The sequence below is a fragment of the Camellia sinensis genome, chromosome 9 (assembly GCF_055761805.1).
Source record: "Camellia sinensis isolate YWXY chromosome 9, ASM5576180v1, whole genome shotgun sequence".
Lineage (NCBI taxonomy): Eukaryota > Viridiplantae > Streptophyta > Magnoliopsida > Ericales > Theaceae > Camellia > Camellia sinensis.
In genome coordinates, this window is record NC_138969.1 from 80,577,735 (window position 1) to 80,601,534 (window position 23,800).

Sequence of the window (23,800 nt, forward strand, 5' to 3'; positions counted from 1 at the left end):
TTTGATATTTAGAACTTTTTGAAAATTTGATTGAAATTTGATTCAGATTAGTGAAAATTAAATATAATTAATTGGGCCTTAATTGAAGTCAATTAGACTAATTGAGTTATGTGTTGTTTAATTAAACTAATCTTAATCATAAATTAAATTGTAAAATAGTCTAGAAATTGAGGGTGGGTGTGGGTGTGCTGAGAATTGTGTGTGCGCGTGCACATGTGAATGATTGGAGCCTCTAAAGTGTGCGTGTGCGCGTGCACTTGTTGCTTGGTGAAGGAGTGTGGTGTGTGTGCGTTATATGTGAAGAAAAATGATTTGGTCCCCCACAGGACGGCATCCCCACGACCCCCTCTGGCCTCTAATTGGCCAGTTTTTTTTTTTTTTCCCCTTCTCTTCCAATCACCAGCCCCCACGTGTGTGTGGGGGTGGTAGAGAAAGGGGGTCTCAATCACTTTCGATATGTGAATGAGAAGAAGAGAGGTTGAACTCATACGCTTCATTCTTTCATTTTCTGTCGGAGGAGAGTTAGAGAGAGAGAGAGAGAGAGAGAGAGAGAGAGAGTTGAAAGAGAGAGAGTGTGTGTGTGTAGAGAGAGAGAAAGCTCCATTCTAGAGAGAGGAAGCTCAAGACTTGTGAAATTGAAGAAGAACAAGAAGAGTTAAGGAAAAAATCAATTTATGGTTATTCAAGTAGAAACTTCATATAATAGTTGAAATTAAAAAAGCTATGGAATCAATTTCTTGTAAATTGTAAGAAATTGGGTTTTGAGTAAGAATTTAAGCTAAATGTATGTCTATGAAGGATTTTGTAAAGATTTCACATTACACTTGAAATTAAGAAGAGTTAGGAATCATATCCATGAAATTGGAAGGAAATTAGCAAATTGATGAAGAAATTGAGCTATAATTATGAGATAAGAAAGATTATGTTATGTTCGTCATTTTAGATTGAGTTTTGAAAATCTTTGCATGCATGAAGAATTTGAGCTAAAATATTGGGTAATGAAAGATAATTTGGAATTTCATGATTTTGGATTTGGATTATGAAGTATTGATGCATGAAAGCTTATAATTTGCTTATTGTTTTAGGAATTCATGGGTTTATATGTTCAATTTCATGTTTTGATCTTCAAAGAAAAAGCGGTTTGGAAATTGTGCTTGTATGGAGATTTTGGTTCAATCTTTGTTCAATTGATGAGTTTTGAGCAAATGGCTTATAAATAAATATGTATTTATATTTTCTAAAGTATTTTTAAGGTTTTGATTAAGACACATATGGATTCAAGTTTTGAAATATGTTTGGATGTCATTTTTAAGAAATTCAAAATGCTGTAAATTTGCAAACCGCTCGAGCAGCCTATCTACTGCTCGAGCGCACATGACAAGCATTCAATATATTTGCAGACAGCATAGTCCGCTCGAGCAACCAAAGGTCAGCTTGAGCAGTAGGGCCTATTTCGACATACTTTGAGAAATTGCATCTTGTTCGTATTTTCGTCCTCATTTCTTTCTGAGCATTCATAGGCATGAGTAAAGCCTCATTAAGGATTATTGAGTTAAGAACCAACATAAGTTAATTGATTAAAGAAGTAAAGTACGAAATCGACATAAGTAAATGAATAAGAGAGAAAAGTATTTGATTGGGATTGTTTTTCTATTTGTTTGGTTATGTGCAATATGTAGGTTGAAACGTCGAGGTGAAACATCGAACTAGTCAAGGTGAGTAATATCGTAAGGATATTTTTATGTGTCTTATTTTTTAAATGATACCAATGTGGTAAGTTTTTTGAACTTATGATTTTGTGTTACGAATGAGCTTTCCATCAGCCTAATTCAGAAATGATCTATAAATGTGATTGATAAGCATGAAAACATATGTTGGACGTAAGGTTGTTCTGTATATCTGAAATGGACCCAAGGTCGTTCTGAATATCTGATAAGATGGACCCAAGGTTGTTTCGATTATCTAATTCTCTGCACATCAAATAAGTTTGGACATTTGTTATGTGTTGACCCAATATTCATTATACTATTGTAATTGAATAGACCCAAGGTCGTAATGCCCGAGGTTGTTCCAATAAGTATGATCTGTTTTGCTTTGTTTCTCTATATATGTTGGATTCGAGGTCGTTCTGTCATGTATTGGACCCAATGTCGTTCTGTTATGATAAGAAATTAATATGTAAATGATTTCTTTCAAGTATTAGAGCTCATTCACATAATCTCTTTAATGTTATTCATTGGGCTTCCAGCTCATTCCATTATATATATATATATATATATAGGTGAGCATCAGGAGGAGCCATGTTAGTAATTGCTTGGAGTCAACCCCTTTTGCAAAGCCACCCAAGGTGTGGCTCTGCATTGAGACTTTAGCTTTTGTTAGCCAAGTTTTGTGAAGCTTTAGTTTTGTCAAGTCTAGCTATATGTATGATCTTGGGTTGTGTGTATTAAATGAATGTTTGTAATTATTATGGTATGTTATGAAATGTTTTTGTTCATGTTATATAAGCACAGTTCAATGGACAAATTTATTTTATCTTGCTTCCGCTTCAGACCTCGTATTTAATTATATTTGATTTTGAAATTCTGTCTGAGACCGTAGGTAATCTTATGATTATTGGCCGGCCATGATCTTTAACCGAGTTGGGGTTGTGCTAGTTTTGAATTTGTTTTTCTCTTTGCTCATGATGGTATTTAGGATTGATTCTCGATTAATAAGTTGTAACCTAACCTAATAAAAACAATAAATAAAAAAATTAGTTTCCTTTTTAATAAACATATAGAATTCAACTTTAAAAGGTAAATCCAAAATTTCCATCTGAGTACATACCAGATTGTTTATTAAAGTCAAAAAAAATTACTATTTAATGGTTTTTTAGGTAAAATATGGAGTGAAAACATTAAAATCTTTCGAAAGAACTTTTGATTTTTTATGAATAAAAATGTAAAAAAATAGAGAGAGTAAAAACAAATCTTTGATTTTTATATGAGCTAAATTTTATTTTATTTTTTTGACTTTTCAAAATAATTTTGGACATTTTAACTAAAATTTTCTCATTCCAAATAGAGAGCTTCACTCTAATCTCTCGGCTAACACTTCATCAACATTTTTTAAAAAGGAAATTAATATAAATTTAACAAATCTTACAATTTCTTTTACTAAATGATGTGTTATGTTATGTAATAAAGGAATTTTAAATTGTTTTTGTAAAAAAGTTCTATTTAGTTTATTTTTCAAAACTGTTTTTATATGAATTTTCATTTGTCATTAGTAGTTTTTCTCTTCATACACTACAAGAAAACACATTTTTGCCGACCATTTTTGGCTACCAAAACAAATTTAGTTGCCAAAAGTGTGGGAATTGGCTACCAAAATTAATTTTAGTCGGGAAAAGTCAACCTTTTAGCTACTAATTTTTTTTAGTAGGGGAATGTTGATTATTGGTGACTAAAAAAAATTCAGTAGCCAATTCAAATACAATTGGCGACTAAAAAATTTTTTAGTAGTTAAACATATCACAATTGGTGACTAAAAGAATTTTTAGTCGCCAAAGACCTACTTTTGGCTACTAAATAGTTTGGTAGCCGAATGAAAATAAAAAAATTATAAAATACCTTTGGCGACCAAAATTTTGGTCTCCAAAAACAGGGGATTCACCGACTAAATTACGTTTTAGTCGCCAAAGGACTACTTTTGGCTACTAAATAGTTTGGTAGCCGAATGAAAATAAAAAAATTATAAAATACCTTTGGCAACCGAAATTTTAGTCTCCAAAAACAGGAGATTCACCGACTAAATTACTTTTTAGTCGCCAAAGACCTACTTTTGGCTACTAAATAGTTTGGTAGCCGAATGAAAATAAAAAAAATTATAAAATACCTTTGGCGACCAAAATTTTGGTCGCCAAAAACAGGGGATTCACCGACTAAATTACGTTTTAGTCGCCAAAGGACTACTTTTGGCTACTAAATAGTTTGGTAGCCGATTGTTTAATAATGGTAAAGTGTTCCTTTAGGTAATGCTAATTTCTGTAGGGTTGTAATGAAAAATTAATATTATTAAAATGTAATATTATTAAAATGTAATGAATATTTTTAAAATGTAATAATTTATCATTTAAATAAAATTTTCAATTTTTCAATATCATTATCAAAACGAGGGTTAAGTGTGTAAAAAAAATTCACTCATGACTTATAAGTAAATAAATCTGATTTGTAAGACTTATTGATATTATTTCAAATTTTAAAATTTTTCTTAATTTTTTAATAATTAATTTTTTCAACTTTTTAAAATATTTTAAGCAAATTTGTTTATTTTTTAGACTCACTTAATTTATATATATTTAAAAAAGAAAATATTTGTGATTTTTTTAAAATACAAAATAAGTACTCACTTAATTCACTTAATTTAGATATATTTTTTTTTTTAATTTGAGGGATCTATAAAAGTAATTGGCGATTTAATGCTAATTGAACTGAAGGCCTAAACTGGGGCTGTGCGTATATATTTTTTAGTTATGCGTTAATGATTTTGACTGCTAAGATATGCTTGAGAAAATGATTTTGACTGCTAGTTACAACTGAATAATAAATTAATTAAATTCACTTGACACATGATTTCTTCATCTGTCGTTATCTATGAGAAAATATACATATTGCATGTTCTAAAATTCTAAAAAATTGATTAGTGCCTAGTTAGTCATGCAGGAGTCCCAAAAAAAAAAAAAATACGGGTTGAGCTGGCTCATAATTTTTTATTAAAATTTTTTTATTAAAAATATAAGAATATAAGAAAATATAAGAATATAAAATATAAGAATATAAAATTTTAAAATATATTATTATATTTTTCAGTACAAAAAATATTAGGACAAATATTTAAGATAATTTAATTTTTGCCTTTTTTTTAATTTATAATTTTATTACTTATATTTTTATTTAAATATAATTTTAATATATTTGTTACTTTTATTTTAATTTTTTTTGAAGTTGTTATTTTACTTTTACCGACTAAATATTAGTCGGCGATTATAATTACAAAATTTAAAAATTGTGCTTCATATCTGAGGGAAACTTCGGAGGGAAACTTCGGAGGGAAACTTTATTACTTCTTTCTTCTCTCTCTCTCTCTCCACCATTTCACAAAGAAACAGAGTAAGTAGTGTTTTCTTCGTATTCTTTGCGAAGCTCTGAATCGCGAGACCACAAAATCGAACGAAGACAGGTCTTCATTGGCTGTCGAATCTGCTGGGCAAAACCCTAGATCTGAGTTGATCTATTTTCGATCGGCCTCAGCATTCTGAATATTGGATCCATTGGATCGGAGACCATGCCAATGGCTGCTTCCGCCATATACTACTTGAATCTCCACGGCGATGTCCTCATCAATCGTCTCTACTGCGACGACGTTGGGTTAGCTCCTCTCTCTCTCTCTCTATACATACATATATATATATATATATATATGTATATTTATTCAATTATAGGTTTATATGCTTGAAATGTATGAATTACATATGAAGAATAACTTGCATTGAGTATATATTTGACTTCCTTGATGTGGATTGACATACATATATATTTTTTTTTCTTTCTTTCCTCTTTTGCATAGTAACTCGAGGAATTTTGCTGCTTAAGTACTTTAATTTTTTCAAGGACCAAATGTATTTTCCTTAGTTATGGTTCGTTAGTTTGTTCCACTCTTTTGACTTACCCTTCCTTAACTAAAGCAGATTTATTGTTATTTATGGATCAAGTTGGGATAATACTTAAGATTTTTTTTTCTTTAGCAGACGGTATAAAGAGAAAAAGGAAGAAGTGGCAGAGACGGAGGTTGATCCTGAACGAGATCAGCGGATGGTTTTTGCTGATGAACTTTTTATTGCTGTATCAATTACATTTTATGTCTTGGGCAAACCTAAATAAAATCCAAAATTTGGGAATTTTTTAACTGTATTTTTACACAAGAAATTGGAACTTGCCATATTTTATTTAAAAAAGTTCAAAGGATGCTAAATGAAATTCAATTACTTAGTCTTTACTATGTTTGAACTTTGAAGATCTATTATTTTATTTTATACAGGTAAATGAAGCTGGCCAAAATGAATCAATTTTCACATTGATTTTAATTTCTATTATCTTTAGCGTACGATTTATAAGATTTTGGTAGGCAATCAAAGCCATCTATTGGAGACCCACTTACTCTGTGCATGCTTGCCTTGCAGCTGCCACCAGAAGTTTCGTGCTTCTTGGGCTACTCACTGTGGGGCTATAACGTAATATGTGATGGTATATTACGTTTGATGGTCAACTAATTATTTGTGTTGAGTATTTCTAATACCGTTGAATTACAGTTCTAGGTCTGAGATGTACGCCTTATAATGGACCGCAATTCAAGTCATTCCAAGAGAGTTGGGTAAGTTCAATTTTTCCTTCCATAGCCAAAAAATTATCTCAATTTAATTTTTTATTATGCTATAACTATTTTAATTCTATCATTAGTGGAGGTTTGCCATCTCGTAATGAGGTCAAAGATAGAAGTCTACACTTCTTTTAACAACTAAGGTTGTTATCAACAAGTGAAGATGACAGAGCAAAAGGCACACTAATCATATTGAAAAAGTTTACATGCTAAATTGACAAGTAATTATGGGCTACAAAAATTGCAGTAAGGCCAAGTCCAATGCTTTGTAAGATAGATGATGACCCCCTGCCCTTCTCTTTCACCCTCCTCCCCCACACAATGTAAATTCGCCAAGTTGTTTTTTTTGGTTTTGGGGATGGGCTTCATGAAATTGCATTGGTTAAAATTTGGTTTCGGTAATGGAGAAATGTTTTAAACATTGCGTAGCTATTAATGGATTTGTATTATTCTAGTGATTTTAAAATATTAAGGGTGAATATTGTGGAAAAAAACTGAAGGACATTTTTTTTTTTGGGTGAAGGATGGTATTTGCTTTGATGTCTCATATTTCATTTATTAGTGGAAGTTGTTTACTTTCCCTAGTGCTTCCACGCATTAATAGATATTTGATCAATAACAATTAGAGAGTGTTTGATTGTACGATTCGAGTTCATTAAATTGTATACTGCTGGTATATTCTATAAGTCATAATGGTCCATTCCATTTATTGCTTGTTGTATCCCCTGCAAGTTAGTGGGTTTAATGGTGTGGTTAATAATATATTCCCCACCCACCTCCAAAAAAGGAAAAAAATATGTTTAGTCTGGGCAGTATCATTTGTTAATCTTATTATTGTATTCACTTTCACATCTAATCAATGTCCATTTCCCTTCTTAGTACCATCTAGATGCTAATGCAGCTTCTTTGCAGTTATATTGAATTTTTTGATGCAATGCCAGTCCCTATGGCAATAGCACTCTCTAGCCAGCCTCTTCTTGGTTAGCCAGTAATGGTTAAACCATCAGAAGCTGAAAAAAATTTGGTTCAGTCTACTACAGCCACAGCTGGGGCTGTAGGTGGGCTCATAGGCCCCTATTTGGGGGGAGCTAGAAGAGTATGTTCCTTTCTATTGAGGTAAGAAACATCTTCTATTCCTTTCTTATGCTTTTTCTTATACATGGCTGTGTTGCTGCAACATTGTGTCCTTGCTGCCCAGGTGAAGAAACCACACTGGTTGTCTTACCCATGTGCTGCCACTGTCCATGTGACATGACCATAAAGAAAGGATTGGTTTTCCCTCAGCTGATGATTTTTCTTTAGTTTTTCATGTATGAATGTCTAAGTTGATTGGTTTACTTTTTGGGTTGAAAATTTTGCCCTAATCTGGATGCTTTTAACATAATGCATCTGACCTTTCTCAATGATAAAAGTGTTTTTTTTTTTTTCCCTTTTCTTCTTCTTCTTCTTCTTCTTCTTTTTTTTTTAATCTTTTCTGAATCCCAAATTAGGAACAAAAAGCGGACCTTGGAAATTGGTTTGGTCAGAGATAGAGTAGGAAAATGCCTGAACTCGTGCATAAGTTCCGAGTTCCGTATTCTTTGATTCTAGAATCACCCTTCTTTCTGGAAGTGGTAGTGGATGTAATAGATATTGGTGAACATGTTCTAAAACTCGTTAATTTTCTTGTTTGGGTAAGCTAGCTTCATTTGGTACTGTTAATTCTGTTGAATTGCATGCATTTAAATTCATGAATGTAATGAAGCATTAGTGAATTTTTATCAGAAATGTTGGAAAAGGCAATAGCAACTCCTCCAACTGTTTCACCAATATGGTGTTCCCCATTACTTGAGGTATGTGTAGAATTAAAATTATGTCATAAAATTCTCTACTCAACTTTTTGAATGATCCCATTGAATGAAATTTCTAACTACGCTAGTTCTACTATATTTGAAGTCCTATATAGGAGTAATTTGGGTATGTATAACTGTGTCATATATATGTGTGAAAATATATATATATATAACTAAATTTCTTTGCTTCTCTTCTATAGCCATTGATATGAGCTTGTTAAGTTGAAAGGTATTGCCAAAACTGACGCTTCATGCTCCATTGTCTTTGAAGCCAGATAAACATGGCATTAGTGAATCGTCTTCACAGTTGCTGATAATATATTAGTGAATCGTCTTCACGCTTCATGCTCCATTGTCTACTCACTTATCTGTGCCGAGCTTCTTTATTTTTGAAAAACCTTGTTCTATGTTTTTGTTTGAAGGTACTGCTCATTTCCTTATTAGAAGAATAAAGAAGCATGTCCTAGACAAAACTACTCCTATACAGGACTTCATTTCCTTACTGGTCATTTTCTTTGAGTTCACTTTGTCATAAATAAATCAATATATATATATATATATTATCATTTTTAACTATACAAAACAAGAGGTGAGGTTGGGTTGGTGTCCATATTGCCAGTGAAGTAAAAAAGGAGACAAAACTACAAGCATGAGAGTTAGCTATCATTTACATCATTATCAGTCCCAATGTGACGTAAATCCAAATACACTTGGTTTCAATTACAAAATTTCTTGAAGCTTGTTCAATGCTTTTAATGTGATTCTGTCTTACCTTAGGAAGCAAACTGCAAATGCTAAATTGTTTGCCTTCTGAATAGAATATTTCTGGCCTTTACTATGTTCATCATTACCAGCTTGAATATTATGGAAGTGCAAATGTCGCTTGTTTCTCCATTTTTATTTATGATTTTTGTGGGTTGTTGTTGTTGTAATGCTCTTCATTCATTAAACCCCTCAAACTGGGGTAAGTTGACTTTATCAGACTAATTTAGTGGAACTAGCTTCACTTTATTGGACTAATTTAGTGGATGTTGAACCTGTTTACTATTTTTATGCATAGAGATAGGCTTTGTTAATTTCATTATCCTCTGCTGCAATCTAGGCTTTCAGAACAAAGGAGAAAGAAACTCCAAGCAAAGGAGGCTGAATTGAGGAGGGAGCAGGTACTTGTTTATACTAATTAAAATTGTAGCTTCCAAATATGTTTTACCTAGAATTGAATGGCTATTTTTTTAATTTTATTTTCATGGACACTTGGTATTAATCTTATTAGTTTTTCATTTTATTTATATTATGCAGGATGTTTACATGTACTTCTGTGGCAGTGGCAAAGCAGCAGAGATGAAGCGTGAGGCTGCAAAACGGACAATGATGGCTGCGCTGCCATGATTCAGAAAGATTCTTTGGTTTGATAATGCTAAGAGAAATCGAAACATTCACTATTTTTTTGCACTTGTGCCTAGTCTAGTATTTATAAGCCTTCATATAATCTTCTTAAAATATGTATGTAAAAGACAGATTCTGACAAACAAGTTTAAGTTAGGACATGTTGTGGTACATATGTCCTTTTTGGAAATTAATTTGGTTAGTCCTTTATTATGTATGAAATGAAATTATTGACGTTGGATTAGACTTGGTTCGTATGGAATTTGTATTATATATAGAATTGGACGTTTCTTTTTAATGTTTTGGATGGTTGGAACTAGAATGTGTGCACGTTGTTGAATGCTTGATAATATATTTAGCGTTGATGGGTTATATTGGGTTATATTGAATCCTGTGTTATGTACGTACAGGTTGTATTAAACATGGATGTAGGTTGTTTAGAATTTTTTTGGAAAAAAAAAAAAAACAGAAAATATTTGGCCACCAAATATTTTGGTAGCCAAATACATAGTTGGAATTATTTGGCTACTAACAATTTAGTAGCAAAAACATTTGGCGACTAAAACATTTGGTAGCAAAAAGTAATGAATAGTTGGTTAAAATTTTCATGTAGAACTTTTAGTGACTAAAAAATTAGTAGCCAAAATGTCACTATTGCCGACTAAGTATGGATTCGTAGCCAAATGTTAACTTTTGGTGACTAATTCTTTCGTAGCAAAAAGTAACACATTCGCCGACCAAATGAATGTTAGTAGCCAAAAGTCACATTCAGCGACTAATACTTTAGTGGCAGAAACATACATTTTCCCGACTAAACTAAGATTAGTAGCCAAATGTGTACACTTTCAGTGACCAAATAAATTTTAGTCGCCAATACTATCGCCGACAGGGTAAAGGCGACGAGCTTAGCGACAAAAAATCTTGGTCGCTAATGGTTTCGGCGACCAAATTTGGGACTTTTGGCGACCAATATTTTGGTAGCCAAAAGTGACATTTCTTGTAGTGATATTTGAGTCAATTTTTTTTTTATATTTTTATATACAACTAATCTTGAAAAAAAAAAGAAAAAAACTAAAATATAAAAATTGTTCATTAAAAACAAACAAAAATTTGTGTAAGTTTTTTTTTTCATTTATTTTAGTGATTTTTTTATAGATATATCTAATTTTGATATATTTAAAAAATAAAAAAATAATAATTAAAATATAAAAAAAAAATACACAAAAGATCGGACTAAGATTTTGAGGTGACTAACAATTTTCTAACCCATGGGGTTCACAATTTTTTACCCAACCCAATTGACAGTTTTTAACAAATTAAATTAAACGGGTTTTGTTATACAAATATTAGGTTAGCGTATAGAAATGGTATTTATTTTTGAGTAAATTACACTTTGCCCTTTTTATATTTAGTCACTTTCTTACTTTGGCCCTTAAAGTATATATATATATATTTTTTCACTTTTTTATGTTTTAAGTTTTTTCTAATTTACTCATAAAGATAATTCCTATTAAAATTTAGACAAAAAAGTCATATTAGCAGTCACCTGACATAAAAATATTTTATTATATATAACTAAAACTTCCACACAAACTCAAATATATCAATATAATAATATATATTTTTCTAACAATTATTGTGATATTTTATGTCTAATTTTGAACAGAAATTAACTTTAGGAGTGAACTAAGAAAAAACTTGAAACATGAAGAATCAAAGTGGAGAAAAACAAAATTTAAAGGACAAAATGAGAACATGACCAAACAGAAAAGGGCAAAGTGTAATTTACCTTTTATTTTCTTGATTGCATAGACTCCCTTCTCCTTTCTCACCAATTCCACTCATTCAGTCTCTCTGTCTCCTTTCTTCCTCGGTAATCTTTTCTCTCTCTCTCTCTCTCTCTGATTTTAGGGTTCGGAAGAGCAATATGTTGCAGATTGGATTGCAAGTATTTCTCTATGATTTTGATTTAATGCATATACATAACCTTCTCTCTATCAATGATTTTACATTATGAACTATGATCAAGTTTATTTGGTTTATGAGAATGTTTAGCTACTTAAGATTCTGTAATAACTCTTCTGAGGATTGCTTTTGTTGTTGATACTTGTTTATATTAAATTTTGCTACTTGAATTCTGTTATTATGATAGTTTTATTAGATTGTATTTTTAAGGAATCCTTAATTTCTTGCAATTAAATGAAATGTGTTTTGAAATCTTTGCTCTGTTATCCATGACGTGTGTATTTGTAACAACAATGCATGCTTCTAGTGGTAATCTAGTTTGAATTTTGCTGTCGAAGGTTAGCTACATATGTTTTATAGATTAAAAAAAATAAAAAATAAAAAGAAGCATTTGATTAAATATTTACAAAACTTAGCAAGAGAAGTGCCTTATGTCTGAGGCAACATTGTTTTCCAGTCACTTGAGGTTTCCTGCATTCAGCTACACAAACTATTGTCTTGTTTATTATCTTTCGCTTCACTAGGATTTATTATTATTATTTTATTTATTTATTTATTTTTTTGTGGTTGTGTGATGTCTCATACACCATGGAGCTTTCTGGACACCTTTCAAAGAGCTCTAAACAATGTCATATGGGAATAAAGTTTATGTAATGCCCCGAAATAAATACAATGCACCCATCTCATAACAACTGATAAGTGGAAACATTTATGAACCGATAAACTTTCATTAATCAAAGTTTGATATACAAAAGGTGGCACATGCGATAGATATTCATAAACAGTACATACTGAATCTATGACATGTGTTACAAGATTGAGAAAAGAAATGAACGCTAAACAAATAATCGTATGCCCTAAAGGCTCACACATTTCCACGTCAATGCTTGACTACATTAAAAGTGAGTCTTAAGCTCAATACATATAAAGCCCTAGGCTTGTACAAAAAAAATAAATAAATAAAAAATAAAAAAAATACAACACTAAGTCTTCAACTCCACAATCCTCTCAAGCTAAGTCTTTGGTGGAAGCATATCACCAGTAACTAAAAATGGTTTTCCCATATAGGATAAGTCAAAACCCAGTAAAAATAATCCAACACAATACACAAATCTTAACAAAGATATAAAGGTGAAATGTGTATGCAATAGTTATGACCATAACGTTTTACATTTCTTTCTCCAAAACCATGTCATGCTCAGTTTATATTACAATTCTCAAATCATGTTCTTTATAACAGAAAACAAGAGGGAATTCTCAAACTGGTACAACCTTTCACGGATATTTTGTCTGCGGGAAACCGCCAAACGGCACCTATGTAAACATAACCTATACAAGTGCTACTATTGCCATTTTATAGATATTTCGTCCGCGGGAATCGACACCCATATATACGCGCATTTTTTAGGACTTTCACACTGAAGACACAGGCCAACTTAGTTTGGTGATACACACCTCTTTCCAACTTTCATCCAATTTTTCTCAAAATCACATACATTTCAAATGTATTAAGTGAGCAACAATATTCAATGCGTATAGATGAGAAATTAGTTTCAATTCACCTAATCCTCATGCAATTTCTATAACAATCATAGTTACCCTCCACTGATAGCCCAAAACAGATAAAAAATCTCCAATACTGATAAACTTTCCAAATTTCAAAGTGAGTGATAATACATATCAAACTCCACCATCTATATCAATATCCATCCAATTTCATATTTCCAACATCACTTCCATTGATTTATACAAAATAAATATTTGAGTCATTTAGGGTAAACATCATTTTTTCTTCCAAAATCCATTCCAAGTATCAAAATCAATAATTTCCTCATAACTCAACTTCATATCCAACCCCAAAACCATTTTCAATACATCCATTTGAAAACCCGTCTTTTGATTTTAAAACAAAACCCTAGGTTTGTTCAAAATCCTCTAAAATCACAAAATTATTTCATAAAAACAAATAGCTAAGTTAAAAATCATAAAAGAGTGTAGACAATCCCTACCTCAAAGCTAGAAGATGCAAAAAAGCATAGATGAAACTCGAATGAAGCCGGAACCCAACTCTATTCAGATGAAAATGAAGCTTTAGGTGAGCTCACCCTTTTTAACAAAGAGAATAGGGTGGAGAATAGAGAGATCTTGTCGTATTTGTGAAGAGAGAGTAAGTTCTAGAGAGAGGAGCCCTTGATTTAGGGTTTTGAAATGTTTAGAGAGAGAGAGAGAGGTGAAAAGGTGATGTAAAAAGTGACTTTTACGAACTGATATACACACAGCCCGCTCGAGCGTAAGAAGTGATGCTCGAGCATCCAGACACAAAAATAATTACCGCTCAAGCTCAAAAAGTGACGCTCGAGCATAGAATACACACTCCCATTAATTTTATAGACAGATGTCTACCACTCGAGCTCAAGAAGAGTCGCTCGAGCGCACGACCGCTCAAGTGCAGGAAGCACCGTTCGAGCGTAGAATACACTCTCTTAGTAGTTTTATAGACTTACAAAAGTACTGAGAGTTCACAAAGACTGCTTGAGCGCAAGAAGTGACGCTCAAGCATATAGACAAAATTCTAAGCAACAAGGTTTTTGAAAAACAAGGTACCGACCTATTCCAAACACAACCAACACAATCCAATAGCCAAACTCAGGGAGGGAAAAGGAATAAGACATGAACAAAAATACAAAACCATGAAACCCAAATCCAAAATATCAAATGGATCAGGTCTAAACCAGAATCACTATAATATCCCCCCTTAAAGAATTTCATCCCCAAAATTATAAATCAAACGTTATAATCATGTTTAAGCCAATTACAACAATCATAACCAATCAATTCCAATTTCATGACCCATTCACTGGTCATTCATTATCATCAACATGATAAACAAGTTCTCAATACTGAATATACAATTCACATTTCCAAAGCATATACAATGTTTATTAAGAGGGTAATTTATATGGATAAATTGGGCCGCACTAAGGGCCAGGCTATGGGTCGGAATAGGAGCTGGTAGCTCGGTCTTGGACTAGGCTGGTCAGTTGTGACACTAAGACTTAGACCTAGCTATTTAAAGGAAGTTTTGTAGCAAACCGAGGTAACATCAATGACGAGGACCGAGTCAAGCTTAGCACGGCAGAGCGCCATCTTGATCATGGTTTTGCTGAGAGTAGAGCAGAGCAGAGTTAGTTCGATTGACCTCATCAACAGCCGAGCTAAAACCATCTCACCTGGTTAGCAGTGAGTGAGTTTTATTAGGATAAGCATTATCCTTGGGAGTGTAATTCCTAGGAGGATTTTGCTGGAGAGAATAAGAGTCCTAATAGGAGTGTGCCAGGCAGAATCTATAAAAGCTCATGACAGGGCCTATGCATAGGTATTGCAATTCTTACTCTCAATTACATAGAGCCTTTGTGTCTATTGTCTATTTTGCTGACTTAGGCATCGAAGAGGTTTCCGGCACACCCCTGCCGACTAGCTCATGTTTGTGTTTTTAGGTAATAAAGCGACAACATTTGGAGGAGTGCAAACTTGATCAACAGGATTATACGAGAAGATTATTTTGTGCTCGTACAATTGGCGCTGTTTGTGGGAAGCTTGCAGAGAACAAACCTTTTGATCAAGATTTTCTTCAATTAATTTCAATGGTACATAATGAAGACTTGCTTCATTTTGCTATCGATGGGCAAACCCCGAAAGGGGGCGGGAGGCGCGATAGTTTGCCTTTAGTCCTATCAATAGCAGAATTGGATCCATAGCGACGGAATGAATGGAGAGACATACGAGAAAGACGAGGCTCAAGTCCACGCCGCTTTCAAAGCCCTGACAAACAAAAGCGGATGATGGATCCTCAGGTTCTAGAAGATTGTGTAAGGGAGTAAGACGAAGTGATAAGGAGAATGACGGCTGACATGGAGACAATGAAGCGCTAGATAAAAGGCAAAAGGGTGGAAAAAGAGACGGGCAAAGGCAGAATGCACTCTCGCCACTCAAGAGATCGTGACAGGCAAGTCACACCATCATAGACTGAAAGCAGAAGCCTCAGGACTGGTGACACACAGTCAAGGACTTCCAGGACTTGTTACTCAAACTCTAAGAGAACGAGGACTGAAAGGTCTTGTACGGAGGGAAGCAGTTATAGGCCCTCGCATACGCACCAGACGACATCAAGGCACACAGAGTTGCCTAGGTCGGCGGACTTCCGGTCAATGCTAAAAGAGAGAGCTCGAATGAGAGAAGATGCTTAGGCACACGACCCCCAAAAGGTCTCTGCTCTGCAGCGATTGGGTCCTTGGATACATGGAAGTGTCGAGGTTGGAATGCCAGTACCATGCCTTGCCTATGAACCAGAAGACAAAGTGTTAGTAAGGTTACAAAGCTCACCGTTCATTCTGGCAATAAAGAATGCACCGTTGCCCTTGGGCTTCCACCAACCTAAATTCACCACTTATGAGGAGAAGTCAGATCCTTACATGTACTTAAGCCACTTTTGCTAGGTTATAGCCGTATATCGATAGAACGAGGCTCTAATGTGTATCTTGTTTCCCTCAAGCTTAGGTGATCTGGGCTTGACATGGTTTGAGAGGTTACCAAAAGGCAGCATAGCTTCATGGGCACAACTTGCAGAGGTGTTTGTTACCGGGTTTAAGACAAATACCAAGACGCCGGTGGAGATAGACCAGCTGCTCTCCATCGACATGGGCGAGAAAGAAACACAAAAGTCTTACAACAACCAGTATTATGCGACTTTTGATCAAATTGGAGATTGCCCCGCAAACCTAGCTATCGCACAGTACAAACGGGGTCTACCAATGGGCAATAAATTGAGGGATTCAATGACAATGACGCCACCTCTCACAATAGAGGCCTTAATGGAAAGAGTGCATTAACACGTCAGGGTAGATGAAGATGGCGCTTGTGCCAAGGCAAAGTCTGGTACAACAGCGACGTCGGACAAAAAACCTGCAGCAAAAGTTAACACGGTCAACCGGGAAGAATGACCAAACAAAAATGGTTGGGGCAGACGAGCAAACAGTGAGGACTCCCAAGCAAGGAGGTTAAGAGTCCGCACCGCCATCACCATGGTGTTCAATAAGCTTGTCTACTAAATTCTTAGCGAGATACGCGACGAACCCTTCGTTTGGCAGCCAGCCAAGTTAGGAGAAGCATAGAGGGGCTATGATGAGAGGGGCTATGATGATAGATACCGTTGCACCTTCCATGATAAAAAGGGGCACCGAACTGAAAATTGTACGCCATTAAGGCAATATCTAGAGGATTTAGTGGCCCTAGGCCATCTGGACCAATTTATTGAAAAGGGAGCGTAGCCAGCTCCCCAAGACCGCAACGGGCCAGATGGGACGTTAGCCGACGGTCTCTCCTAAGGCATAATCAATGTAATACATGGGATCATCGAGCTTGAACGAGTATGTGAACTCAAAGAGATGATCAAGAAGGTTGAGCACAAGAGAGAAGTATTGAGTTCACAGCCTACCATGAAAAAGGAGAAGACAGAAGCGACTAACATCATCACCTTCTCTGACAGGGACTTGGCAAGGTTGCAAAGCCCCCATAATGACGCGTTAGTGGTTACTCTGCGCGTGAAGAGCTTTGACATCAAGCAGATCTTGATAGACCAAGATAACTCGTGTAAGATAATGTACTATGAGACCTTCAAGCAACTCAAGTTAGAGGACAGAGATTTAGCACCCGTGACATCTCCCTTGGTCGGCTTTAACTCAATGCTAAAATAGCGGATTGACAAGATAATTCTACCTGTCAAAACTGGAACAATGACAAAACAAGTGGAATTCTAGGTGTTGAAAGTCCCTTCCACATACGACATAATCTTAGGGAGAGCATGGTTACACGCCATGCGAGCGGTAGCATCAACCTATCACCAAGTGATACAGTTCCTTAACGAAGCTGGAATAATCGAAGAGGTCTTAGGAGACCAAATCATGTCCAACCAATGCTTCATGATAGCAAACAGTAGCCGAGCGGCCTAATAGTTTGTACAAATGGCAGAGTAACCAGAAAACAATGAGTTGTTCGCAGACATCGGCAAAGTAGCTGAACAGAAGGCAGTAGAAAATTTGCTGGAAGTGAAGATAGACGAGAAAAACCAAAAGAAATTCTTTCTACTAGGCTCATCTCTGTCCAGCACTGAGAGAATAGAGATCATAGACTTCTTAATCTCTAACATCAAGGTGTTTGCCTGGACATCACATGATATGCCAGGCATTGATCCAACTTTCATTTGCCATTAGCTTAATGTCCACCCAATCGCCAAACCAATTATACAACGAATACACCGATCGGCATTTTACCACACCGAGATAATGGCTAAAGAAGCGGGAAACTTGTTGAAAGCAGGGGCAATCCGAGAGGTATACTATCCCAAGTGGATTTCCAACACCATGGTAGTGCCAAAGAAGAACGGCAAGTGGCAGTAGCTTGACTTTTCCTGCTCCTTTTAGAAAATGAATAGCCCTACAGTTCGGACTTCTGTGGTTCTGAATCTGATTTCACAAGTGCAATATGAAACAGTGAAAGCACAAAAAGAGTCCAAATCTGACAATTCTTTTTGAAAAATCGATTTGAATAAAAAAGGCTAAAAATGGACTATTTTGCCAAATTACAGAGTCACCACCTAAATATTTTTGGAAAATTTAGTAAACCCGAGACTCGTGCCAAAGGCCACTTATCCGTCATCATCAAAGTGTCTCGGTTCAGGAACTTAGGTACAAAAGGGGAAGGTCATGAATTGAGCACCCTACTCACCCTATCAAAGATCGGCCTCTAATTTACATTATGTGCTCTTGTTTCGATTTATTAGGCTAACTTACTATGTGATGCACACAAGGTATTGACTAATTTGCAATAATTGGAACATTTGATTTCGTGTTTTATTTGAAATCTTTTTGCGAATTTGCCACTTGAAAAAGTGGGCTTAAAATGGACATTTAATCAAACTATCCCAATTCAAGCAACTAGCCTTTATCTACAGGCATTCAAACAGGTATATCAATTAAGCATTTAGCCTCGTGTAAGTATGCTTTGACACACAAACATTCGATGCAAGATGCTAAAATATAAAATTACTCACCTAGTACTCCGAGCCAAAACAAAGCAAATTTATTAGAAAAACATGCATGTTCCTAATTAATGCAATATGACTAAATGCAACACACACATTATGTAATTTTATAGGCCCGACTATGAGTATGGCATATGATTTCATTCAAGACATGCGATAAACCACATATTCAAATAATGAATTTGAACATCGATATTGGGTTAGTATGATAAGCCGAACCTTGGATGCATGCAAAACAATGGATGCAAAACATAAGCATGCTAATTTGAAAAAAATGATGTCCTATACTAACCATCGTAAGAGAATCAGTAAAAGGGAGAAAGACATGGGGTTGGAAGACATACAACTTATTACATAATTGCCCTCGAGCAAGTGGGTGTGAATCAAAGTCCGAAAGTCTAATTTAAACTAATTACTACAAAACCGAATGAATTAACTATCTAACTACTTTATTACAACAAGAATAGCCATGAGAAGTAAACTAACTATCTAAGCTAATTAGCTAATAACAATTACATATAAACAATAATGATAATTACAACACTAATAATTAACAAGACTAATTATAACAACAATAATAAATTAATTACAACGATAATAATGATGTAAGCAAGGATGCGCAAGGGTTGCATGCATAGTGTCCAAGAACAGCTCTGTTTGCCTAGGCTTGCTCCGTTTCACCCTCAACCACTGCCCTCTGTTTTCTACAAAGTACACTGCTAACCAAACATTGATAAAGCCTGGCCGGGCCTAAAGAAGGCCGGTCATGCCTCAATTTCATGCAAAATTTTGTCTAAAGTGAAAACAGTGCAGACAAAGTGTTTTGGACTCTGTTTGTCCCTCTCACACTTCTCTGCCATGAGCAAGCGTCAAGAGAAGGTTGGAATCGTTTCCAAAACCATCAATGAGCAAGTTGATTGCTTGATGATTTTAGGCATAATTTGGACAAAAATCAACAAATGAAATGAACTATAACCACCCCTCCCTCCTATCATAGAGTGAACTCAAAGAGGGAGGTAGAGACACTTCAAGATTTATCAAAACATCATGAATTGATGTAAGACAACCCTTGACACAATGGACTTGGCATAACGTCCAGCCTAACCCCAAGCAATATAACTCATTTTCTTTATGTGAGTTGGTTCATTTTAAGCCAATTCATTAGTCTTTTCCATCCTTTAATCCATTAAGTCCAAGATGATTGTTACGTCCACTAGAGATTTCATCCACTAAGTGAGAAATATGTCAAACGGGAGGTGATTCTCAACATGAAAAAGAGACTACACTGTTGGCAATTAACCTTTATAGAGATTAAGCCATTAAACATAAATCACTAATTCACGTTTTGAATAACCGTCAACCGCTTAAAATAGTTCTCAAATGCAAGAGATGAATGGCAAGTTGATTATTAAAGTGAGGTTTTTAAACATGGAAATTAGACAAGGAAAAGCTTATAATAATATACAACAAGCTATGTATGCAAACTTGTGAGACAACAATCAAGCTAATCAAGGCATGAACTATTTAAGCAACTTAGAACAGCCTTAAAACCGCCCTCAAGAGATGAAAAATAGTGGCTCAAAGTGCATGAAAAGTGCCTAAAAAGCTAACCAACAAAGAGAGAAAACAAAGCTAGTGAACAAGAACAAAGAGGGGTTGCTAACCCCTCCACTTTTGAGACTTCAAAGCATGATTTTTAGCCTCTTTTAAACTTTCAAAATCAGTTTAGGGAGCAAAGAAAAAGAGTGTAAAACGAAGGGTTTGAGCTATAGGTAAAGATATAGAAAGAGTATAAACTCTCTCTGCCTTTTTGGTAGCTCTCCAAACCCAAACTTAAACACTTGGAAAAGAATTAAAACAACATAAAACTACAAGAACCAAATAGTAAATGAAAGAACAAGAAGTAAAAGAGAGGATGACAAGCTTATACCTCTCAAAGAAGTGAGCTTTTGCTTATGAATCAAACTAAGTCTCAACACACTCTCAAGCTTGAATTATGGTGTTCAAGGCTTAACCAAGGTTCCTAGGCTAAGGTGTGAAGGTGTATATGGTGTATGGATATTGAGTCAAGGTGATAGGTTTGCTCAAAGTGTCACTTGCACAAGAAGAATGAGAAGAAGGAGCTCTCAAGGTGGTGTAGAGGATTTTTAGAAATTCTTCAACCCTCAAAACAAAGATATATGGTCGTTTTTATAGAATTTGAGCAAGAGGGGTCATAAATATCTTCAAAAATGGACAGTTGGCGGGCTCCCACCCAGAATCGTGTTTCTCCCTACTAAGGCACGGTCGGCCTTCAATAGCCATGGCCAACCCTCAATGAGGCACAGCCGGGCCTCAATGTGTCCCCCTATTTTTCTGCTTCAGACTCAACATAGGGTGGCACAATGTGTAAAAATAGATTTCTTGGGTATAATCAGTGGGAATATGAGAGGTTTGGTATTGTTTTGGAGCTTAAAACATGGCCCCCTTGTTGAGACCTCGAACCATGCACAACACCACTTTCATCATTGAGTGTACCGAGCAAAGCGCTTGAGTCTTGCGGGCGGTCAAAAATAAGGTGTCCACAGTGGCACGTATGTGTGGACTACAAAACGGTCAACAATGCATACCCAAAACACAATTTTCCCTTACCTTGGATAGACCAACTGGTGGACCTAACTGTAGGTCACAACTGACTTAGCTTTCTTGATGCATATCGTGGATACCATCAAATCGCTATGTACGAACCGGACCAAGAGGTTACATCCTCACAACACCTAAGGGATTATATTGTTATAAGGTCATGCCTTTTGGCTGAAAAAATGCAAGGGCAACATCCCAGCGAATGATCACTAAAATATTCAAGCCATTGTTAGGTAGAACAATGGAAGCGTACATAGACGACATGGTGGTCAAGAGTAAGAACGAAGGAGACCATCTCAATGATCTAGTTGAGATGTTTCACATTTTGAAGGCCCACAATCTGCGGCTGAACGCATCCAAATGCGCGTTTGGCATAGGGTTAGGTAAATTTCTTGGCTTTCTAGTGACTAACCGAGGTATAGAAGCCGATCCTTCTCATATTAAAGCCATTCAAGATCTCGAGAGGCCCAACACTGTCAAGGAAGTATAGCATCTTATGGGCCTAGCTGTCGCGCTAAACTGATTCATAAGTCGGTCGTCAGACAGATGTCGACTGTTCTTCTAGGTACTGAAGGCCAATTTTAAGTGGGATGACGAGTGCGACCGCCACTCTGGAAAGCTTAAAAGAATACATGACCTCTCCACCATTGTTGGTAACCCCAGTACCAGGAGGGAAGCTTTTCTGTACTCAGCAGTTTCCCGGCATGCAGTTAGTGCAGTGTTGGTACGAGCCGAGGAAATACAACACCTGCCTATCTTTTATGTTAGCAAGACATTGCTGGGTGCCAAAATGAGGTACCTGCCGTTGGAAACGTTGGCCTTAGCATTGATGATGGCTTCAAGAAAACTGTCGCATTACTTCCATGCCCACACTATGATCGTCTTAATAGTCTTCCCCTTAAAAGCATTGTTTAAGAGAGCGGACTTTTCTTGGAAAATTTAAAGAGGGCAGTGGAGTTAGGATAGTTCGACATTAAGTTTCAACCAAGAACCGCAATAAAGGCCCAAGCTTTGGCAGACTTCGTAGCCGAGTTTGCTCCAGGCAGTCACAATGTTTACCCAATCGACTTGACTGAGGCAATTGAGCAAAGGGGGGAAAGTGCCGTAGGGATAGCGCAGCCCCGTAAGAAGTTGCTCAATTACGTAGCGAACCATTCAGCCTTGCAGAAAAGGAAGAAGGAGCAGACCGCACTACTGCAAGCAAGGACTCACCTCAAAATGAAGTCCTAAAACAGTGAAGCAGTAAGGATCAAATCCTAATGGCGGATAATAACTTACAAGAAGACGGCATCAACGCTCCTAATCCTAAGGCGTCATCAGACCCCTCCACTTGCTAGAAGTTGTTCATAGGTGAGATATGGAAGCTCTTCATAGATGGAGCATCCAACATGCACGGCGTAGGACTTGGCATAGTTCTCATCTTGCCAAACGATTTGACCATTGAACAGGCAATTAACCTTGGATTCCCAACATCTAATAACGAGGCTGAGTACAAAGCATTGTTAGCCGGTTTGAAGTCAGCATTCCACATGAAAGCCACTGAGCTGATGGTGTACAGTGACTCCCAACTAGTAGTCAACCAAATTTCAGGCGATTATGAAGCAAAAGAAGATAGAATGGCCCAGTATCAAAAGTCGGTCAGAAATGAGATCGTGAAATTTGAAGTTATATGAATAGAGCAATTCGGCCGAGAAGAAAATAGCAAGGCAGATGAACTGGCCAATTTCGCATCGATAGTGGATACATCCGTCGCACATCCATTCCTGGTGGACTTCCTGCCGAGACCAAGCATTGAGGAACCCGAAGCAGCCGAGGTATTCTACGCCGAACTAGGCCCTTCCTGGATGGACCCCATCGTGGTGTTCTTAAAAGATGGTATTTTGCTAGAAGAGAAAAAGGAAGCCAACGAAATTAGGGCAAAGTCGCAGCGATTTTGGCTCTCCCCATCGCTCGTATTATACAAACAATCCTTCACAGGATCATATTTAAAGTTTATCCATCTTAGCAAGGTCGAAGCATTCCTGTTTGAAATCCACGAAGGCATTTGTGGAAGTCACCAGGGAAGATGGCCTCTAGCCTACCGAGCTATTTCACAAGGGCATTGGTGGCTATACATGCAACCAGACGCAACAAAATATGTCAAGAAATGCGAGAAATATGAGAAGTTCACGCATCAAATCCATCAACCAGCTAGAGAACTCTTACCTTGACTGCCCTTGGCCTTTTGCAATATGGGGCTTAGACATAGTAGGACCACTCCCAACCGCACTAGGTAATAGAAATTTTTCATTGCAGTAACAGACTACTTCACCAAATGGGTGGAAGCAGAGGCACTTGCTCCCATCAAAAAGAAAGATGTCAAGAAATTTGTCTGGCAGAACATCATAACCTGGTTTGGAATTCCCAAGGCCTTGATATTGGACAACAACACTCAATTTGATGGATGAATCTTTAGGGGCTTTTGCAAAGAGCACAA

The 23,800-nt window shown here is 35.9% G+C and overlaps 1 long non-coding RNA gene across 1 annotated transcript; it reads left to right on the plus strand.

Annotated features, from left to right (window-relative positions):
* The first annotated feature begins 7,999 nt into the window (after window positions 1-7,999).
* On the plus strand, window positions 8,000-9,409 carry LOC145799132 (uncharacterized). Its single transcript, XR_014341147.1, has 3 exons — window positions 8,000-8,093; window positions 8,185-8,252; window positions 9,355-9,409. It is a non-coding gene; the product is annotated as an uncharacterized LOC145799132 (long non-coding RNA).
* Window positions 9,410-23,800: the final 14,391 nt, after the last annotated feature.